Source organism: Ovis canadensis, chromosome 3 (genome assembly GCF_042477335.2).
Source record: "Ovis canadensis isolate MfBH-ARS-UI-01 breed Bighorn chromosome 3, ARS-UI_OviCan_v2, whole genome shotgun sequence".
NCBI lineage: Eukaryota > Metazoa > Chordata > Mammalia > Artiodactyla > Bovidae > Ovis > Ovis canadensis.
The window spans coordinates 223,382,129-223,405,208 of record NC_091247.1 but is presented as its reverse complement, the minus strand read 5'-3'; the positions used below and the strand labels follow the sequence as shown (position 1 = coordinate 223,405,208).

Below are 23,080 nucleotides of genomic sequence, written 5' to 3'. Positions count from 1 at the left end.
CATGAAGTAACTATATTTAGTTTTTTAAGGAACCTCAATACTGTTTTTCCATAGAGGCTGCACCAATTTACATTCCCACCAACAGTGCAGGAGGTTTCCCTTTTCACCACACCTTCTCCAGCATTTATCACTTGCAGCCTTTTTAAAGATGGCCATTATGATAAGTCATATCTTTCTTCCTTCTCATAGTATTCATGGGATTCTCAAGGCAAGAATACTGAAGTGGTGTGCCATTCCCTTCTCCAGTGGACCATGTTTTGTCGGGTTCTGACTAGAAGGGACAGATCCTTCAGCTACTCCAGAAGCCAGACGACATGCCTGGTGCCCCCGGTTGCCCCACTGCTGGTTCTCGTTGACGATGCAACCTTCACCAGGTGTTGGCCAACATGCAGCCTGGGTTTTCCACTGATCGTGTACAGAGGTGAGAGCTGGACTATAAAGAAGGCTGAGCACTGAAGAATCTATGCTTTTCAACTGTGGTGTTGGAGAAGACTCTTGAGAGTCCCTTGGACTGCAAGGAGATCCAACCAGTCCATTCTAAAGGAGATCAGTCCTGAATATTCATTGGAAGGACTGATGCTGAAACTGAAGCTTCAGTACTTTGGCCACCTGATGCAAAAAGCTGTCTCTTTGGAAAAGACCCTGATGCTGGGAAGACTGAGGGCAGGAGGAGAAGGGGATGACAGAGGATGAGATGGTTGGACAGCACCACTGAGTCGATGGACAGGAGTTTGAGCAAACTCCGGGAGTTGGTGAAGGACAGGGAAGCCTGGCATGCTGTAGTCCATGGGGTCGCAAAGAATCGGACACAACTGAGAGACTGAACTAAACAGCTTCATTGGAAGCAGAAGCATATTTTGGAAAAAATTAAGCTCTTTTCAGTCACATCTTTGCGAATATTTTCTCCCATTCCATAGGTTGTCTTTTCATTTTATTTAGGGTGTTCTTTGCCATGCAAAAGCTTGTTTGTTTCATTAGGTCCCATTTGTTCAGTTTTACTTTTATTTCTTTTGCCTCTGGAGCTAATAAAACACTGGTACAATTCATTAGAGAGCTTTAATTTTTAATGGTGAGGGTGGAAGTCTAATTGTAGTGAGTTGAACTGGGAACAGAAGAAAAATGGAGTAGATCATGAAGATGTGATTTCAGCCATTTAAAATGTATTTAATACATACACGTTGAAGGTAATATAAACAGAATATGCCTGGGTTAAGTGGTAGGAGTATGGGACTTACTCATTTTGATTTTATTTTTTTTATTTTGATTTTAAATGTTCTCTTTTTTGAAAAAGTAGAGGTATTGTGTTTAAAAATAATTATACCACATCAAAACATTTGTATACAATGTTTGTACACAAACATTTGAACATTTGTACACAAATGTTCACAGCAGCATTATTTAGAATAGTGCAGAAGTGGAAACAATTCAAATGCCCATCGAGTGATGAACGGATGAACAAAATGTGGTATACCAACACACTGGAATCAAGCACTGACATGTGCCGACGTGGGGGAGCTCGCCAGGTGCCTCTGTCCCTGGGATTTTCCAGAGAAGAACACTGGAGTGGGCCACGTCCTCCTCCAGGCGCGCTTTCTGATTCAGGGATTGAATGTGCGTCTCCTGTGAGCCACCTGGGAAGGCCTGATCTATGCATACGCTGGAATATATCATTCTTCCTAAAAACGAGTCACGTATTGACACACGTGCCAACATGGTTGAACCTTGAAAACATGCTCAGTGAAAGCAGTCAGTCACAAAAGACCACACAACATGTAATTCTATTTATATAAATTGCTCAGAATAGGCACATCCAGAGACACAGAAGGTAGATTAGTGGCTGCCAGGGGCTGGAGGGAGGGGGAAACAGGGAATTACTGCCAGTGGATACGCAGTTTCTCTTGGGTGATAAAGTATTCTGGAATTAGACAGTAATGATTACACAAAAGTGAATACACTGAAAACCTCTGAATTGTATACTTTAAAGGGTAACTTTTATGGTACATGAATTATATCTCAATTTTAAATGACTACAGTTTAAGTGGCTTCCTTGGTGGCTCAGAGGTTAAAGCGTCTGCCTGCAATACGGGAGACCCGGGTTCAATCCCTGGGTCGGGAAGATCCCCTGGAGAAGGAAATGGCAACCTACTCCAGTATTCTTGCCTGGAGAATCCCACAGATGGAAGAGCCTGGTGGGCTACAGTCCATGGGGTCGCAAAGAGTCGGACACGACTGAGTGACTTCACTTCACTTCACAGTTTAAGTACAGAACACTGAGGAATAAGAACCCGTTCTCCTTGTGTTTTCTGAGGCCCACAAACGAAGCCTGAACTTACACCAGCTATGCAGTTTCTTGCCTTCCTCCTCCTCCTCCCCTGTCAATATTACTTATCACCTCAAGTATCCATCTTCAAGTTCATACAAAAGCAAAGAAAGCAAACGTGAAAAAAGGTGCAAACTATTAGACATAGTTTATCTGTAACCGTGAAACGAACCCCTTTCTTTCTCATTTATAACTAACACTTCACTAAAACTGCTCAGCATGAATCTCACTTCTCAGCAGCAGCTGTGAAGTCAGGAACTCCCTGAGCTGCTAAAAGGTAAAGTCCATCATTTTTCAAGTTACTGTAACAAGACCTCCCTCAACGGTCTACGTAATCAGTGGAAAAAGAACTGACAACACTTAGAGACCAGATTTTCAAGCTTTTTTTTCTTTAAGGCTAAACAAAATCCCCAAGTATCTGCCTTCACATGGGGCTGTAGTAGCTTTCCACTACAGTGATGTGAAATACTTTCCCTAAAGCAAAAGCTACTAAAAGCAGTTTAAAGGAAAAGAGATGCTTATAAACCAGGAGACCAGAAAAGTCCATCAATTTGCAAGACAGGCTCTAAGGGGGAAGAATGCTGTTTCTGAATCTACTTGTACAGAAACGGCCCCTGTCCCTTGAGTTTTCTCCGCAGCCCAGACGTTTACTTGGCTTCCTGCCACCCTTGAGCTAGGGTCAGGGAGACACGGGCTGTGAGAGGTAGCAGCTCAGGTGCGCTTCTTCCCAACGCTTCTGGGCACTTGCTCTTTTCTACTGAGAACACAAAGGACAGACTTAAGTGGCAGTGGGACAAATGTAAGCCACAGATCAGAAGACAATCTCGGCAGCATAAACACAGTCACTGGTTTATATTCTGGGAAGGGAAGTTTGGGACTCTCCTCTGAGCTTTGTAATTATACTAACACAATGACATTAACAGAAAGCAAATTTTAAAAAATTCTGCCACAACTTTGCCAATTCAATAAGTCACATTTTCTTCCTTCCTCTCCTCACTTTTGTTTTTTTTCTACACACATACACAGTTCTTATATTTTAGATTTTGAAATATTTTTCTCTACTGAACATTAAATTATCATTTCCCCAGTGATTATGCAGTCTTTGTTCTGTAATTTACTGATGTAGTCATCTTTTGATACAATATTCAGGCACCCAACAGCAACTTTTGTACTAAGAACAGTGTTGTGAGGAACTTGACCTTAGAAGATTTTTTAAAGTTAATGCATCTGTTATTCTCCAATTAAAAATAAAAATAAAATAATAAAATGTATGTGTTGTGCTTAGTCGCTCAGTCCTGTCTGACTCTCTGTGATCCCATGGACTGTAGCCCTCCAAGCTTCTCTGTCCATGGGGATTCTCAAGGCAAGAAAACTGGAGTGGGTTGCCATGCCCTAAAAAAGGTGTCTTTTCTACTTTATAGTGTCAGTTTTGTAAAACAGAAATAAGGACTAGATTAAGAATTACTGGCTAGAGTTTAATATGATGCCACTTGAAGCAAGGTAATTAACCTAATGACCCCTAAAGTAAACCTTAAATTTTATAATATTATAATAATAGCACAGTGGAAAATTACTATTTTAATAGTTGGCTCCAGAATGCTTCCCAGAGACAAGGTTTACCTCTGTTTGGGAAAATATTCTGATAAGCTCCTTGAAGGCGGAAGGTAAACCCTGAAGATGCAGATTACAAAAGGAGAGATCTGTTAATTGCCTAGCAAAGGAAATTAGTGGAAATTTGGAGGTAGGGGAGAAGAGAAAATAGGGGTTACGGAGGGGAAGGGACAGAGTCTAGGAATGGGTAGGAGCTGCATCCTTCAGGACAGAGCAACCCACAAAACAGTATCACGCTGTAAGTCTGGAAGCAGCGAGGCCTTGGGGGTGGGCCAAATGCCTCTTAAGAAAAGGGCAATCCAAAATCCAATATAAGTTACAGTCTTAATTGCAAGGTATCGTCCCTTTGTCTTCCATACCTTCAGTAAAGCCTGTTCTACTCATAAGATCCTTAGCTGTGGGGGAAATCAAAGAAAGGTATGGAAGCAGGGACAATAATGAAAACCTGGTGAAGGGTGCTGGCTTTCTCACATAACAAGGGATACAGGACTTAGGCCCATTTTATTGACACTTCAAGATAAGTGATTTAGACTGATAATGTAATTCAGGTTTTATTAGCTTATTTCTTTGGCATATAAAGTAACTACTTTTATATAACTTTTATTTCTGTGAAAACACAAGTGACACTTCAGCAATACTGCAGAGTTTAGCTCCTGGCTCTACAGTGTCGTTCCCTCACCGTAAATGAGCGCCATCAGTGGGTCTCCAACTGCAGAGCATATTGGGATCACCTCATGAGAAACGCTGGGCTGGAAGAAACACAAGCTGGAATCAAGATTGCTGGGAGAAATATCAATAACCTCAGATATGCAGATGACACCACCCTTATGGCAGAAAGTGAAGAGGAGCTAAAAAGCCTCTTGATGAAAGTGAAAGAGGAGAGTGAAAAAGTTGGCCTAAAGCTCAACATTCAGAAAACAAAGATCATGGCATCCGGTCCCATCACTTCATGGGAATTAGATGGGGAAACAGTGGAAACAGTGTCAGACTTTATTTTTTTGGGCTCCAAAATTACTGCAGATGGTGACTGCAGCCATGAAATTAAAAGACGCTTACTCCTTGGAAGAAAAGTTATGACCAACCTAGATAGTATATTCAAAAGCAGAGACATTACTTTGCCGACTAAGGTCCGTCTAGTCAAGGCTATGATTTTTCCTGGGGTCATGTATGGATGTGAGAGTTGAACTGTGAAGAAGGCTGAGCGCCAATGAATTGATGCTTTTGAACTGTGGTGTTGGAGAAGACTCTTGAGAGTCCCCTGGACTGCAAGGAGATCCAACCAGTCCATTCTGAAGGAGATCAGCCCTGGGATTTCTTTGGAAGGAATGATGCTAAAGCTGAAACCCCAGTACTTTGGCCACCTCATGCGAAGAGTTGACTCATTGGAAAAGACCCTGATGCTGGGAGGGATTGGGGGGCAGGAGAAGAAGGGGATGACAGAGGATGAGATGGCTGGATGGCATCACTGACTCGATGGACGTGAGTCTAAGTGAACTCCGGGAGTTTGTGATGGACAGGGAGGCCTGGCGTGCTGCAATTCATGGGGTCGCAAAGAGTCGGACACAACTGAGCGACTGAACTGAACTGAACAGAGGGCTTCTTGCAGTGTGGGAGACCCAGGTTCAATCCCTGGGTTCGGAAGATCCCCTGGAGGAGGGCAGGGCAACCCATTCCAGTATTCTTGCCTGGAGAATTCCACGGACAGAGGAGCCTGGTGGGCTACAGTCCATGGGGTCACAAAAAGTTGGACACAACTGACTATCGCTTCAGAAGGCTTCTTACGACCGAGGTCGCTGAGGCCAACTCCCAGAATTTTGATTCTGCAGATCTGGGTAGGGCTTGAGAAGTTGCTGGGTGATACTGGTGCTGCTGGTCCAGGAAATACACTGTGAGAATCGCTGAGGTCCACCTGTTAGTTTTCTTGAATTTTAGTTCAGATGTGCCTCCTCTAATGCCTTCCCCTCCACCTTCCATGCCCCATTCCTTCTTTCTCCAACAGAATGCATCACTGTATATACTACTATTGCTGTTGTTTCCGTCACTAAGTCGAGTTGGACTCTTTTTGCGATCCCATGGACTGTGTAGCCCAGCAGGCTCCTCTGTCCACGGGATTTCCCAGGTAAGACTACCGGAGCGGGTTCCCATTTCCTTCTCCAGGGGATCTTCCCCACACAGGGATCGAACCTCAGGCTCCTACACTGGCAGGCGGATTCTTCAGCACTGAGCCGCCTGGGAAGCCCACAGCCTACTGTTTCCTATTTCATGCTGCAGGTGTATTGTGGTTTCTGGATGTACTCCCTATCTGATGCAGGACAGAGCCCAGCGCCCGATCTGTGACAGGGAACGGACTGTTTGATGAATGGAGGCGACACTGAACTCCTGGAAGATTCCCCACAAACAACAAGCTCCTTTTTACGTTCTTGGGCTTGGCCCTTTCTGCTCCTGCTGCTTGTAATGCCTCCACTTCACCTGACTTTTCATTACTCAAGGCTCTGCTCAGGCATTTCCTCCTCCAGGAAGCTCCCACCACCCACCTTGCTTCTGGTCTGTGTCAGATGCCTATTTTTCTCTAATATAACCTATCTATATCATATTTATCTTAATAATAGCCACCATTCACTGCAGGCTTTCTAATCCAATAAGCAAGGCTGGATTAAAACCTTTAGAGGCTCTTTAGTCTAGCAATTCCCACTTCTGGGAATTTATCCTATACTTAAGAAGCGTGACTCATACAAGGTAACTCCCTACAGCACAGTTTGTGGCAACAAAACTTCAGGTGGTAAAATATTAGAAAATCTAAATTTCCATCAGCAGGGGACCAGTTAAATAAACTAGTACATCTATATAATGAAACAGCGTGCAGTTATGACAAAGGATGGGTTAGCTATCTGTGCAATGATAGGGAATGATCTGTGAGATACACTGCAAAATGAATAAATCAAGCAGAAAAGCAGTGAGAGGAATGGTAAATAGTTGTGCAGAAAAAGGGAGGAAATTTTCACATGAATTCAAGGCTGTACTTGAGAGGAACTAAGGAGCAGATTTTTTTTACTTAGTAACCTTTTGTACTTTTGAATTCTGAACCATTTTAATGTGTTACCTATTTAAACAAACAGGGCTTAACATTAAAAAAAGACCTTTATATAGCCACAGAATAAAAAAGATTGGGGTGCTCCCTATTTAATTCAATATAAAAAATGAGTATGAGGAAGTTCAACAATACTCACAATCTTTTCCAAGATGACTTTTGCTATATTAAATGAAATGCCCAGTGTCACGTTCTTTCCATTTTCTGTCTGTCTCTGCTTTATTAGTGCTCAGCACAGGCCTGGTGTACTAAAGGGTCACCCCAACATTGCTGCTGGGCATTAGATCCACAAAGACATTTCAGTTCTTACCACACGTGATCTCTCAGTAGCAGTAGCATGCCCTGCAGTAACCTCTTCCTTCCTCCTGAAGCACTCGCTTTCCGGGGTCAGTGTCATAACCTCAGGGCTTCCTCTGGTCCTTCCAGCTCTCCTTCTTAAGTCTCCTTTCCCAGCTTCACTTCTGCTGCTTCTTAAGGTGCCTTAATGGTCGGTCCTAAACCCTCCCTGGTTCCCTGCACCCTCGTTTACTCTTGGCTTCATTTAACATCTACAGACAGATGACGCCAATTTCTATCCCCAGGACACCTTCTCTCTGAACTTCAGGCTGGCATGTCCAGCTGCCCACTGGGTCACTCCTCCACATCCTTCAAATTTACTACACTCCACAACTAAGTTGTCAGCTCCCTTGGAAACCCTGCCTCAGGAAGCTGGCATCACTGCATAGCCACCACTCCTTTCTCAAGCTGGACCTGGGCATCGAGGTCCATGGAATCCCAGTCTCCCCACCTCCACCCTCCACCTCTGAGGCCTTTCCTGATGTTTTCTGAAGCTTCCTTTTTCTCTTCAACCTGTTGCTGCTTTTCAGTTGGGGCTGTGGTCATTCTTCCCTGTCACCGTTACTGTAAGACTTCCATAGGATCTCTCTCTCTAAACTTGCCCCCTGCCCTCCACACCCCATCTACTTCTACCTTGCACAGAAATCTTTTTAAATGCAAAAATTTCCTTCTCCCCTTTAAAACTCTTTCTTCCCTCAAATTTTTTGGGAAAAGCCCACATTCGTTAACTTGACTTATGAGACTGCATGACTTAGTAGTCCCCGCTGACCATCCCAGCCTCATCTCTCAGCCCTTGACACTCATGTGATGCTCTGGCCATAGCACCCTTCTTTCAGACCTCAGAACCCACCACTTTCTCCTAGGGCAGGCTGCTAAATGAAGCAAGTACCAAAATATGGAAAGAAAGCCAGAAGACTTGAGCCCTATCGAACATCATGATAAAGCGGCTAGTGGCGCTAATCTAGAACTGGCTCCCCACTTCTAGTCACCTCAATCACGCTTGTTGAAAACACGCTTATTATTCACACTATTCTTCATCTGCCTACTGAATAAACACATCCAAAATTCTCAGTTGCCTCCTCCCAAACTGGCATTAGCAAAAGAGCAAAACGACCTAGGAACCAACCCCATTCTGCGCTCCACTCCCACAGGCTTACAGCTGGGCTGCTTCCTCATCCCTGAGTCAATATTTTCTTTGTGAGCACAGTTAGTGTTCCTTTAGGCAAGATTTAGGCCTGACTGCACAAGGTAGAGATCAAACTGAAACAGAAGAGGGAAGCAGGATCCTCCCTCCAGAACTCTGCAAGTCTAGGCACACCCTCCCTTTCCTGCACAGCAGCACCAGGTACCGTGGCTTTCCTGTGCTGACTCCACACCAGGCCCATTCTCTCCAGGTCCTTCTGTAAACTAACCATCCAGTGTCATCTGGGCACTTCCCTGGGTACCTCCCAGGATCATTCCCCTAAGATTTACGGCCTGGAAGCACCTGGACTGTGGCAAGGAAAACAGAAGCAAAGTAGTGCATGGATCTTGTCAGTCCTGCCACCAGGGCTGGGGAGCAACACCCGCCTTAGAAGTAAAATGAAGTAAACTAATGGGTAGCTAACCTTAACTCAACATTCAGGTAGCTCTAGAAAAATGTAGACAAGAGTTTTTGAGAAAAATACAGCTCCTTGAGGGCTGACTGGCCAAAAAAAAAAAAAGAGTGGGGACACACAAAAAAATATAAAGCTTTATATTAACATAGAAGCTTAGGGCACTTAAAAGGAACAAATCATAGTTAATGAAATCTCTATTCCTCATATAATCAAACCACAGAATTAAAAAAACTAAGTCACTTATTTGGCAATACCATCTATATCATTACTGGGAATTTTTCATTTGCAGAGATGAAAACACCTCCCTACTAACTTTAAAGTATGGTAATCCAGTCCTATGTACTTTGTGGCAGTCAGCAGATGGAGGTCATTAGAGGGGAGAGAGAATGAAAGAAAGAAAAATAACATTTGTTAAGCATTTACCCAAACTTGCTAAGCACTCTTCATTTTAAACTTGAGGAAACCGGGGCTCAGAGAGGTTAAGCATCTTGCATCAATCATCAGTGAGTCAGAAGTGACCCCTAAGTGGCCCCTCTCTACCACACTGACTAGCACAGCTGAGTCACCAATTCCACAGCGCAGTGTTCTGGGAAGACCTTGAAGCCACTCGTGTGTAAGAACATGCACCTTGACTTGGGCATAGAGCCCAGGGGGAGCCAGGTGGGGTCAAAACATGACATTTGTTGAACTGTACTAGGAAACATAAATTTATTTTTTCAAAGCTTTTTTTTTTGGTTGCACCATGAGGCCTGTGGGATCTACTTCCCCGACCAGGAATCGAATCCATAGCCCCTACAGTGGCAGCATGGAGTCTTAATCAGTGACCCACAGGGGAGCCCCGAGAAACAGAAATTTTTGTGAAAATTCCAAATTCAATACAAATTAGGAGAGAATCCCCATACTACAATCTGCACCTACATTTAGAGATCATTAGCTTCTTTAGTACCGGGTGTGGGACAAACACTCTTAAAACAGAGTCAGGGATGATGGAGTTAGAAGAATCCTTTGCGTTCATCTCCCTCTTTTTTCAAAAGAAACTGCGGCCAAAGAGGTCAGAAGACTAATTTAAAGCCATGCAGTAGTGACACAGCTGGACTAGAAGCCAAGTCTTCTATTTCCACTACCCCACCTCAAACAGAACCAAAAGCTTGGGAACAACTTGGGACAGGCAAAATGGACTGCACTCAGATCAGCAGCAGCATCACGGGAAATTCTGGGAAAGATGTCAGAGGAAGCCGTGATCCTGCTGTTGTAAAACATCCGAGTTAGGCAGACCATACCTGTCTTGCCTTTAATGGCCTGCCTTCCATGAAATAATCTGCAATGTTATGGCAGCTCTTTATAGCTCATCCTTAATACTGCCGATTTCAACAACCAGGTCCGTATACTAACTCCTACATCATAGGAAATGACACGACCGTGTTGAGCCGACGCTGAAACCGAAAGCGACACTGACAAGCTGGCCTTGTCCAGCTCCACACAAGTCCTCCTCAGGCTCTGCCCACGCTCCTCTTGTCATGACCAGGAAACGAGCTACAGGAGTTACTTATCTTCACTGTTGCTCAGCAACTTCGTTCCTCTTTAGCTGACCTGGCGGATGCTTCCTCAGCCTCTCCTATGTTTCTCCAGGCCCACCACTGCTCCCTGCTGCCAGCCTTCACAGAGCTGTGGTCACTAGGCTTCCTCAACTGGGCGTCCTCCTTCGCCCAGTCAACACTGCTCCGTCTTTTCACCTTTTCCTCTTTCACCCGTCCTCTCCTCTTGGGGGAAGAAGTAGCCTCCCTCTCTTCCCGGGTTGACTCCTCCACCCACAAGACCTTTCAGTCCACCTCCTTGACAGCATCTTCCATCTCTCCCTCCTCTCTGCTGGCTTCACGTCTGGTGCACACCGTACTCAGATCTCCTGCATCCTTAAGTAGAACAAAGCACAGCAAAGCCGCTCTCCCTGGGCCCACTCAAGTCTCCGACTTCTCTGTCTCTTTCTCCCTGCCTCACTGCCATAGTTTCAAAAGCAGAATAGAATTCTGCTCCCATGCCTCACCAGGCAGCTCATACTCGAAGCTTCTCCTCTTACCGCCTAGACTTTCTAAGGTTTCCAGTGGTTTCCTTGTCACCATATGGAATCCTCTTCCTTTGGCCTCATTTCCTTAAACTCCCTGCAGCATTTGAATCTGCTGACCCACATGGGTTCCTTGAAGCTGCTCTCCTAGGATACTGACTACACGGGTTCTTCTTCTCTACTTGCTTCTAGGCAGGCTCTTCCTCCAGACTCCCCCAAAACATTTCCCAAATCGGTCTTCTCTCTTTTAATCCACTCCTAATGGATTACTCCTGGGGAATCCATTTCTGTCCCTACTGGGGATTCAGCTCTCACTGCCATACAGATATGCTATGAATCTCTATCTGTAGTCATGACGACAGTCCTGCTATCTCCAACTTCCTGCTGTTGGATGACGTGAGCTGACTTAACCCATAACACAGCAAATCTGTATTTCTCACACAAATCTATTTTTATTCCATCCCAGATGATTCTTTTGATTTTCTCAGTTCTTCAGGACACTCATATTCTAACTTTAGGGTAATTTCTGGCTCCTATGTTTCTTTTGTTCCCAACACTGATTGAGTTGCAAAGTCTATTGATTTTACCTTTAAAATCTTTCTAGGCATCTCTTTCCACTGCCATGACCCAGACCCAGCCACTTTTCGGAGCCACTGTAAAAGTCTCCTAACAGGTTTCTGCGCCTCCAGACTCTCCATTCATCCATTCATGTTAAACACTAGACTAATATTTCCTGAAGCACAGCCCCAATTGTCTGGTTCTCTCCTCTTCTTCAGTGTTCCCCAATCTACCTATTGGCTCAGCTCTTGTTTTCCCTTCACATACCCTCCCTGCTGGTATCCATACTGCTTCCTCTGCTTAGAAAGCTACCTCCCATTTCCAAATGTCCACGGTCTACCAGTCTTACAGTGCTCAGCTTAAATGACACTCCTGTGAAACTTTCCCTAGTCCTTTCTCTCAACATTTATGTTCTGTGTTGAGGAACTATTCATTCATTCAACGTACATTTACTGAGTGCCGACTATGTGCCAGGCAGTGTTCTAAGTGATGAGCAATGATCAAAACGGATAAAAGTCTCTTTTTTTTCCAGGGTCTGGCATTCTAGAGGGGAAATAGGTGATTAAAAAAATAAGAACCCACTGGACTTCCCTGGTGGTACAGTGGTTGAGAATTCGCCTGCCAATGCAAGGGACATGGGTTCAATCCCTGGCCCAAGAAGATTCTACAAGCCTCAGAGCAACTGAGCCCATGCGGCGCATTGAAGCCCCCGCACCCTAGAGCCTGTGCTCCCGAGAAGCCACAGCCATGAGAAGCCCGCAGACCACAACGAAGACAATTCCCACTCGCTTCAACGAGAGAAAGCCTGCACAGCAGCCAAGACCCAGTGCAACCAAGAATAAATAATTTAAAACAAAGAAACCACATTGAAGGCCAGGTGATGAGTAGCACTACAGAGTAAAATGAACCAGGAAAAGGACCAGGCAATTTCAAGAAGTTGCTATTTTAAAGCAGGTGTTCAGGGAAGGCTCAATGAGAAGGTGACATGAAGATGGTAAGGTGCTGGGTGAAGCAGGGGTGTGGGGCGGAGGCAACAGGAAACCAGGCTGGCACTGTGGGGAAAGGCAAGAACAGTCTGTTCTAGAACAATCTCTAGGGCCCAGAGTCTGGAGACTTAGATTTCAATCACAGAAACATTATCTCAGAGTTGAGGAGAACTTTACAGATCATTTAGTACAACTACCCATTAGATTATTAAACACCTTTATTACATCTCTCAGGTATCCATCTTGTCACCGCTTCCTCACCTTAAGTGGGCATAATACTAATATACAGGATGGTTGTGAAGACTGAGTTAATATATATAAAATCCTTAGAACTATGCCAAGTCTACGGTAAATACCCAATAAACACTAGCTATTGTTGAGTGGTGACAGTAGGAGTGATTACCCTAATTTTAGAGATGAGCAAAATGAGGCATTGGGAAGTTATATTACTCGTGCTAAGTTTTCAGTTTAAAGTGGTAGAGCCAGAATTCGAACTTTATTGTAGGTGCTAATTAATTACTACATCCTACTGCCTTCAAAAGTGGAACAAAAGGTGGTATTTGGACTTTAACCCTATAACCTCAAGTCACACAAATTAAGGATATTTACAAATGAAACTCAAACACAAGAAGAGGGAAATCATCTGTTGCTTCATGTCTTCAGAATATTAGCTGGGAGGCTAACTAGATATCGAGGAAGGCCAGAACAGTTGTATGATTTTATTAAGGGGGGAAAAAATCTATTAGCCCTAACTGGAAATCAAACCTTGCCCAAGAATAAACCTGCTGATAACTGGGTTGGTGCTTTCAATCTCATTTCTCATGTTACTCTTACTGGTAAAGGTATGTGATGATTCCAGAGAAATTAACTTCCCAAAACAATTTACAACATTAGCAGAAAAAAAAAAACCCCACGTCACAAACAATTAGAAAAAGCAGAGATGTGTTTATAACTAGAAAAGAGGCATAATATTAGAAGTGAAAACACAGTTATCAGCTAACTGTACCTTCGGAAAAGAAGTGAATGTCTCTCTTCTAAATTGTGAGCATAAATTACAAGCCTAAATGTTCAGAAACGGGAGGTGATTATACATGTACTATTTCAAACAATGGTGTCTTCAAAAGTCAGTTCTTAGACCGCACTGATGGCCGCTCACTGCTTCAGTCTCACTGTGCTGCTGGGAGTATGAACAACTCCCACGTGCTGAACAACATCCTATGAGGTAGTCACACCACAAACATGGAATGACCACTGTTCCAGAAGAGAGGAGTGAGGTGGTGAGAAACACAAAGCCCTGCCTTCACAGAGCTGACACTGTACGCAGGTATAAGGAAGAAATTAAGGCTCAGCTGCCACGCCTGTCAGACTCTAAAGCCTACACCGCATGTTTCAACTGTATCATCTCACACTGGCGAGATACACCTTCTAAAAATCCACACCTGACTGTCCAGTCCTGACACCACTGTCTGCAACAACTTAGGCTTTCTCTCTGCTGGCAGTCCAGCGTCGCCTTCTTAGTGAACTGTTCCTCCCCGACTCCCAAAAGCAAAGACTGCTTGGTCAAGGGTTAACATATACTGATACGTATGAAATTCTTTTTCTCCCTCATTAGCTCCTCAACTCTCTCAGGACAAGAACCATATCTCAGCCTCTTTTTAAGTCTAGAAGATGGTACATACAGTAGGTATTCAATCAAAGGCCGAGTGGAGTTCAGGAGAACAATTTCAATAGTGTCAATGGTGAAGGCCAGCCTGCAAGAAACTAAGGACTAAAGGGAAGAGAAGGACAGAGAGTTTGTTTTTTTAAGAACAAATCTAGAAAGGAAACAGATGGAGAAAGACAGCACTGTGAAGAAGGAACATGGCCACAGTAAAGGTGGCTTATTTTGTTTTTTAAGAATGAGAAAGATTTGAATGTATGTGTTGGTAGGGTAGTACAACACAGTACAAAGAGCAGGGGTGTCAGCCTTAGAGACCTGAATTCGCATTCTGGCCCTGTCACTACATCTGTAGACCACGTAACCTCTGTATTTACACACATAACAAAATGACAGTGATAACACCTGTATCTCACTGTAACGGTTACAGCACTAAGCAAACAGAAGACATTCAATAAGTGGTACTAGTCATTATGACCCTATGTGGAAGCCTGGACTCTGGTGCTCTAAACCTGCCACGTGGTCTGTGCTTTCGCCCAGATTTCCTGTCTCACTTTACGTGTAATATGCGAAGGCAAAGGAACAGGGTCCTTATTCCTCCTGTGTGGGCCACCCTCCGTGCTATTCCACTTCCTCGTGGACGGACTGCACGAGCTCCTGAATGGCTGCTGTGGAGAATGAGTGATGTCACCAGCTAAGGAAGAGAGTCAAACTGCAGAATAAGCAGATGACACTGGCTTTAAATTAGCAAATGTACCAGATTTTGAGCTCCTGCCAAAATATTCATTGAGAACTGGGAAGAGAGAAACCAAAAACACAAAGACACAGAACACTGTTTAAGTTTCAAAGGTATCAAGGTGTCCCCAGCATCCACTCTGGGCACAGAGAGAAGGCAGTATGATAAAACATGATCCCTGAGGTCCTTTCTCAGTATTTTACTCTGATGTCAGATTCATTATAAGTTCCCCAAATCACAAGATTAGTATTTAAATAATCTTTGTTCACAGTCATTTATTTATTTTGTCGTGCCATGCAGTTTGTGGGATTTTAGTTCCTTCATCAGGGATTGAACCCTGGCCCTCAGCAGTGAGAGAGTGGAGTCCTAACCACTGGACTGCCAGAGAAGTCCCTACAGCCAATTAAAGTTAATGCTCATGGATTGTGTTCACCTGTTACCTATATCTGGTCAAGAGAAACACCCCACCTCAGCCCTCCCTCCCAGATCTCACATCCCCGTGCTTAACAAGGTATAGGGAAGTGGAGGAAATCCCAGGTTAATGTAATAAGTAATGATGAAAAGGCTAGAGACACCTGGGATTATCAAAATATAGGAAAGATGTCTTTTATTATAATCAATTACCAGCTAATCAAGGACTACAGTAATAAACATGTAAAAAAAAGAAGATATAACTATCATTTAGCGTTCAAAGACAACTGGAAGATGGAAAAGAGATGAGGAAAAGCAGCAGGAAATACATGTGTTATCTACAAACTTAATCACAATCACAAAAGCTACAAGTAACCAAGCCGAGGCTGAAAATTCAGTTTTTGTGAAACAGGGTCTGATTAGGAACTTGAATTTACCACGGGAGAATAAGAAAGAAGGGTAAAGAATATTCCAGACAGCTCTAAACATCTCACCAGAAAGCAAAAAAAAAAAAAAAAAAAAAGGCCAGAAACCCACCACAAATCGCATGGGCAGCACAAGACTGGAAAACAAGGCAACAGTCACTCGTCACGGAAAAGAAACTTCAAATCATCCTTTCCCCCCATACAAAAAGCATCTTGAATCATTATTCCATGAGAATAATTTTCAAAATTCCAATCCTAACCACACAGGCTGACCCTGGGTAATACGCGCCTCAGTTTCTCCAGTGTTAGAAAACACATAATAAATACAGTGAGTTCTGAGTCTGACCAGAATCTAAGCCTGTGTTCTGACCCCAGACCTGAATCTTCAACGTCAAGTTACAAGTCACACCTGAGGAAGACTCTGCTGCGGTAAATGCATCCGAGGCTGCCGTTCCTTCAAAGAAAGGGGCGGTTTCTGTAAATTGCTCCCAGCGGCGGGAGGGGATGTATTCGGCCTCGAGCCCCCAGAGCACTTCAGCTCGGACGCCGGGGACCCCCACCTCTCGCTGGGCCGGCTGAGGTCGGGGATGGGGGTGGGGGGTTCCCGACCCGGGAGGCCACCCCCGCCCCGAGCACCGCCCTCGCCTCGCAGGCCCCGCACCGGACCTCAGCAAGCCCGCGACTGGAGACCGCCGGCCTAGACCCCCACCCTGTGCGCCTGACGAGCGAGGGCCCGGCCGGCCCGCGGCAGCGCCTCCCGGCTTCTCTGCCCGTCAGTCTGCCAGTCCGTGCGGCAGTCGGTCTCTCCATAGCCCCCGCGTCTCCACCGGGGGTGCATGTGTGGGCTCCGGACCCCGCAGACCCAGCGGGTCGCCACCAGCCTCTCGCTCGGCACTCACCTGCCCCGCGGGGGATGTCCAGCTGTCCCGCCGTCGCCTCCACGGTGCCAACCCTGCACTGGCTCGCGCGGCTCGGCCCCTGTCAGCGCTTGGCTGCGCCACCACGCACGCGCGCGGGGCCGAGCGGACGGTCGCGGGGCATTCTGGGGGCTGTAGTCTTTTGGGTCCGCTGGGCGGGAGCGGCGGCGGGGTCTGCGAGCCCCTGCACTCGCCACACCAAGCTCTTTTCGAAGCCAACCCTGCGTCTTCCAGCGGGCAGTAGGGGTGGGAGGTGTGACCTTCGAAGCCCAGTTTTGGCTTGGCGAGGCACACTTGGCCTCCCGTCTGCACTGCAGCCCGAGGAGTTAGGGGAGTATTGGGGTGGGTCTATGGTCAGGCTGTGGGACAGACGCTCCAGGGCTGTGGGAAGGAGCGGCTTACTTGATACTCATTTTCTAAATATTTAAGCGCCTTCTTTATGGGTGTACAAACACCCTGCGTATTTAACTTTATATGCAGAGTGCATGATGAGAAACGCTGTGCTGGAGGAAGCACAAGCTGGAATAAAGATTGCTGGGAGAAATATCAATAACAGATATGCAGATGACACCACCCTTACGGCAGAAAGTGAAGAACTAAAGAGCCTCTTGATGAAAGTGAAAGACGACAGTGAAAAAGTTGGCTTAAAGCTCAACATTCAGAAAACAGATCATGGCATCCGGTCCCATCACTTCATGGGAAATAGATGAGGAAACAGTGGAAACAGTGGCTGACTTTATTTTTGGGGGCTCCAAAATCACTGCAGATGGTGATTGCAGCCATGAAATGAAAAGATGCTTACTCCTTGGAAGGAAAATTATGACCAACCTAGATAGCATATTCAAAAGCAGAGACATTACTTTGCCAACAAAGGTCCGTCTACTCAAGGCTGTAGTTTTTCCACTGGTCATGTATGGATGTGAGAGTTGGACTATAAAGAAAGCTGAGCACCGAAGAACTGATCCTTTTGAACTGTGGTGTTGGAGAAGACTCTTGAGAGTCCCTTGGACTGCAAGGAGATCTGACCAGTCCATCCTAAAGGTCAATCCTGGGTGTTCATTGAAAGAACTGATGTTGAAGCTGAAACTCCAATACTTGGCCACCTGATGTGAAGAGCTGACTCATTTGAAAAGACCCTGATGCTGGGAAAGAGTGAGGGCAGGAGGAGAAGGGGACGACAGAGGAAGAGACGGCTGAATGGCATCACTGACTCAATGGACATGGGTTTGGGTGGACTCTGGGAGTTGGTAATGGACAGGGAGGCCTGGTGTACTGCAGTTAATGGGGTTGCAGAGTCGTACACGACTGAGCGACTGAACTGAACTGAAACCAGTCCTAGACCAGTCTGACCCACTCTTAACATAATTCACAAGCCTTGGAAGGAGCCACAAATCGTAACAAATTGGTTGAGGTCTTTTGGGCATAATACAGTGAGGGTATAGTCAGAGGTCTGCATTTCAGTCTATGAACCACTCTAACCTTTGGCTCACCCATAAAATGAGAAGGTGAATCTATGGTTGTTGTGAGAACTACTTGCTGTTTGAGAAAATGTTAAAGTACAGTATGACTGAACAGTCCATGAAGGTAGCCGGGCCCATCTCCATTTGATATCTAGGTCCCAGCTGACATCAGGCTCTAGTTTAAAAAAAAATAAAACACTTCCCATGTTTTACAAAGGTCACCAAAAGCTACAACAGAATTACAGGAATATTTTTCTAGAAACTTCACCCTACTCAGAAGAGAAAGACTACAATTTAGCTTGAGAGCTGATTATTAACCTAAGCTCAAATTCCTAAGGGTATTTCAAGGTGGGAATGATGCAGTGAATTAATGGGAACCACACATGAAGTTTACAAAACACAAGGCATTCTCAGTCATGACCTCATAGTATTATGCTCACTTTACAAAGCACTTTCATGTTATTCACAACACTCCTGTGGTCAAAGCGGGGCAAATTTTATGCTTACAATTTTACAGAGAACTTGGCTAAAATCATGAGAAGTGATAAGTGGCTGAAGAACTGCAGAAACAAGAGGGTCAACTTTAAAGTTATATGTGGATTTTCAACCACACAGAGGTCAGTGCCCCATGTGGTTCAAGGGTCAACTGTCCTTGGCCCTGGCATTATCCTTGTTACAGCTTTATGAAGCCCTGTCTGAGGGGTAACACTTTCCCATAGTTTTAAACTTCTCAGTGCCCTAGAGCCATATCAATGAAAGGCTACATCATTTGTGGATGGAAACTTGACTTTTGAAGCATTCGTGGCTCCAGGCTCCCTCTCAACTTCATCTGTATCTCCTTTGATAGGAACTTATTATTTCCTAGGAAACTCCCATGGGGAAAGTCCTGTCCTTACAAGAGGGGTCTGCAGTAGCTTCCAAATACTCCTTTGAGCCCCTCCTGCCACACCAGCTTGCTCTGGGAGTCATTCACCTGGCCACAACTTCTGGCCCACTATGGAGGAGGAAGGCCAACTACCACCACAATATAAGAGAACTTTCAGTACAAAATAAGGCATTAGAATCTGAAAGGGCAGCTCTAACTGACTTTTCTAAGGCCAGAGGACCTTGTTACACAAGAAGATATAGAGGGCCTCCTGTTTCATGCCACCCAAAGGTCTCATTTGACCTTTTGTTCAATAGTCACCAACACATCATCTCATCCTCTGAAGTGCTCATGTTGAAATCGGGGCCAGAAATCCAGCTCAGTTCCTTCTTGAGTTTGTACATTTCATGATTGTACTTACCACCAGGGCAAATTACCACCCATACTTACCACTTAAACCACCCCCACTGCAACCCTCTCCAAAAAATTTGGCCTCTAAGAATCTTTCTGTACAGTACACAGCACTTAATAAGGTAAGCATAGGGTCACACCAGATCCAGAACTGAAAATCCATATTTTGCTTTTACTTCTAGTTATGGTGGTGCTAGTGGTTAAGAACCCACCTGCCAATGCAGGAGATGTAAGAGATTAGGGTTCGATCCCTGGGTCGGGAAGATCCCCTGGAGGAAGAAATGGCAACCCACTCCAGTATTCATGCCTGGAGAATTTTATGGACAGAGGAGCCTGGTGAGCTATAGTCCATGGTGTCACAAAGAGTCGGACACAACTGAAGTGACAGCACACACACACATTCAGAAATAGCCAAATTTTGTGTCTTTATCTCTAATAATCATTCCAGTATTTTTCATCTTTTTCCTTTTGGTTGCACCATGTGACTTGTGGGATCTTAGTTCCCCAACCAGGGATTGAACCTGGACCCTTAGCAGTGAGAGGGCAGAGTCCTAACTTATGGACCACTAGGGAATTATGAATTTCAGTATTTTTGAAATGTATCATGACTAAATATAATTTCTGCTCCAGATAGAGTCCTGGAACAAAAGAAGGTTATTAGATAAAAATTAAGGACTTTAATATATCACAATTGGTTAATAACTGTAAAATGGTACATATGATATTAATAGTAAGGGAAACCAATCAGTATATATGGAAACTTTCTCTATTTTATATGCAGTTTTCCTATAAATCTAAAACTTTTCTAAAATTTAAATAAAAGCTGCATTCAAAAAAAATGCACAGAAGCAAAAAGACAATATAAAACACCTATGAATAAGTCTGATTAAGGAGGTGAAAGACCTGTTCTTGCAAAACTATGACGCTGCTGAAAGAAACGGAGGATGAAACAAACAGATGGAAGGATATACCATGTTCATGGATTGGAAGAATATTGTTAAAATGATCATACTTACCCAAGGGGATTTACAGATTCAATGCAATCCCTATCAAAATATCAGTGACACTTTCCACAGAACTAGAACAATTTGCATGGAAACACAAAACATCCCAAATAGCCAAAACAATCCTAGGAAAGAGCTAAACTGGAGGTGTCACACTGCCTGACCTCAAACGATACTGCACAGCCACAGCCCTCAAGACAGAATAGCACTGACACGGAACCAGAGCCGAGGCCAACGGGCAGGACAGAGGGCCCGGAAATTGTCCACGCACATGGGCAATTAATCTGCAACAAAGGAGGCAAGAATACAAACGGGGAAAAGCTGGCCTCTTCAGTAGTGTTGGGAAGACGGGCTAGCTACATGCGAAGGCACGTGCACTGTTATGGGGAACATAAATTGGGGCAGTCACTATAGGAAACAGTATGGAGTTTCCTCAAAAAATTAACAATAGAACTACCATATGATCTAGCAATTCCACTCCTAATTAGAAAAGATATATGCACCCCTATGCTCATCGCAGTATTATGTATAATAGCCCAAATATGGAAGCAACCCGAGAGCCCATCAATAGGTGGGTAATGATGTGGTAAAGACACACTGGGATATTACTCAGAATGAAATCTTGCCATTTGCAACAACATGGGTGGATCTGGAGATTACTATACTGAGTGAAGTCAGTCAGCAGACAAATATTGTAGGGTTTCACTTATATTTGGAATCTAAAAACAAAAGAACATAATAATAGAAACAGAGTCACAGAGAATAATCAGGTGGTTGCCAGGAGGGAGGGGGTAAGGAGAGAGAAGTTAAGAGGTACAAACTTCCAGCTGCAAAATAAGTGAGTCATGGGTATGAAATGTACAGCGTGAGGAATATAGTTAATAAATGTGTAATATCTTTTATGGTGATAAATCGTAACTAGACATTGTGGTGATCACTTTGAAATGCATAAAAATATTACGTCAATGTTGATCAACAGGAATTAACACAGTGTTGTAGGACAATTGTATTTCAAAAACAAACTCATAGGAAAAACATCAGACTTTTGGTTACCAGATGTAAGCAGAGGGAGCAAGGAGAACTGGTTGAAGGCAGTCAAAAGGTACAAATGTCTTCGGACTTCCCTGGTGGTCCAGTGGTTAAGACTGCACTTCCCCCGCATGGGGCACAGGTCCAACCCCTGGTCTGGGAAGTTCTTCATGCCAACCACTTCACCCCTGCCCCCCCAAAATGTATAAACTTCCACTTATAAAGAAGACCGAGGGGTATATTGGAGAAGAAAATGGCAACCCACTCCAGTGTTCTTGCCTGGAGAATCTCAGGGATGGGGGAGCCTAGTGGGCTGCCGTCTATGGGGTCGCACAGTTGGACACGACCAAAGCTATTTAGCAGCGGCAGCAGCAGCAGCAGGGGTATATTATACATGATAAATATAAACAACACTGTTTATGTGTGCACTTAGTCGTGTCTGACTCTTTGTAACCCCACAGACTGTGGCCCACCAGGCTCCTCTGTCTGTGGGATTTCCCAGGCAAGAATACTGGACTGGGTTGCCATTTTCTTCTACAGGGGATCTTTCTGAACCAGGAATCAAAAATGAGTTTACTTCGTCTCCTGCACTAGCAGGTGAATTCTTTACCACTGCACCACCTGGGAGGCCATAATTAACACTGCTGTATGTTACATATGAAAGTTGTTAGGAGAGTAAATCCCAAGTGTTCTCACTAGAAAAATATTTTTAATTAAAAAAATTTATGTTTACTAAGCTTATTGTGAGGTCATTATGCTGTATACACCTTAAAATTATAGAGCTGTATGTCAATTATACCTCAATGAAATTGGAAGAAAATCCCCTTAAACTCATTATCCAAGAAACCACACTATTTATGTAGCTTTCTAGTCTTTTTTAAAACTTTTTACTATTCATTTTTGATGTTGACACGTCCTCCATTCTCTGGTTGGTTCAAGTTTACGATGCACTCACCCCTGGTAGGCAGACCAAACCAACAGCAGCATCGTCTCAGCCTGTTCCTCAACTAACCATCAAGAGGAAGGTTGGCAAGCTCTCCTGGGCTTGGAAAGGAAAATGACATTCTGAGTCCTTTCTTCACGTCAGACCCTGGGTTTACATCACTGTTCTGGAGGCATCTAACCTCGGTGACTCCACTGCAGGACACCAGGCTCCCTGGCTGTCTTACGATTTACCATCAGCCAGGGAAAGAGGAGAAGGAAATGGCAACCCACTCCAGTATTCTTGCCCAGAGAATCCCATGGACGGAGGAGCCTGGTGGGCTACAGTCCACAGGTTGCAGAGTTGGACACGACTGAGCGACTTCACTTTCACTTCAGGGAAAGAGGGCGGTGACTGCCCAGGTGTCTGACCGCAGCTGGCCTCATAGCCTGTCCAGACCCTAATTTCTGGTGGTTCAGATCCTGGGGTTTCTTGCATCAGTGGTTAATAACTGAATTCAATCTAATCTTCAAGATGCCATGTTCTCTCCTCAGCCAACCTGTCACCCACCCAAGTGTCTTTAATAAAAGTTAAAATAAGAAATTGCACTTGAGAATATATCACAAGTATATAAAAATAAAACCAAAAGAGAATGAAAAAAAGGAAATCCACCCACTCCCAACAGCC

General features: G+C 44.5%; 1 protein-coding gene across 13 annotated transcripts in view; it reads right to left on the bottom strand.

Annotated features, from left to right (window-relative positions):
- The window catches only part of SGSM3 (small G protein signaling modulator 3), a 34,136-nt gene extending 17,339 nt beyond the window's left edge, over window positions 1-16,797 (bottom strand). For 8 of the 13 annotated variants that reach the window (XM_069586070.1, XM_069586066.1, XM_069586068.1 and 5 more), the window contains exon 1: window positions 16,685-16,797. The gene's annotated coding sequence lies outside the window, so the exon portion shown is untranslated. The remainder of the gene's footprint in view (window positions 1-16,684) is intronic. The other 5 variants (XM_069586077.1, XM_069586079.1, XM_069586078.1 and 2 more) reach the window with 2 other exon arrangements.
- Between the last annotated feature and the right edge of the window lie 6,283 nt (window positions 16,798-23,080).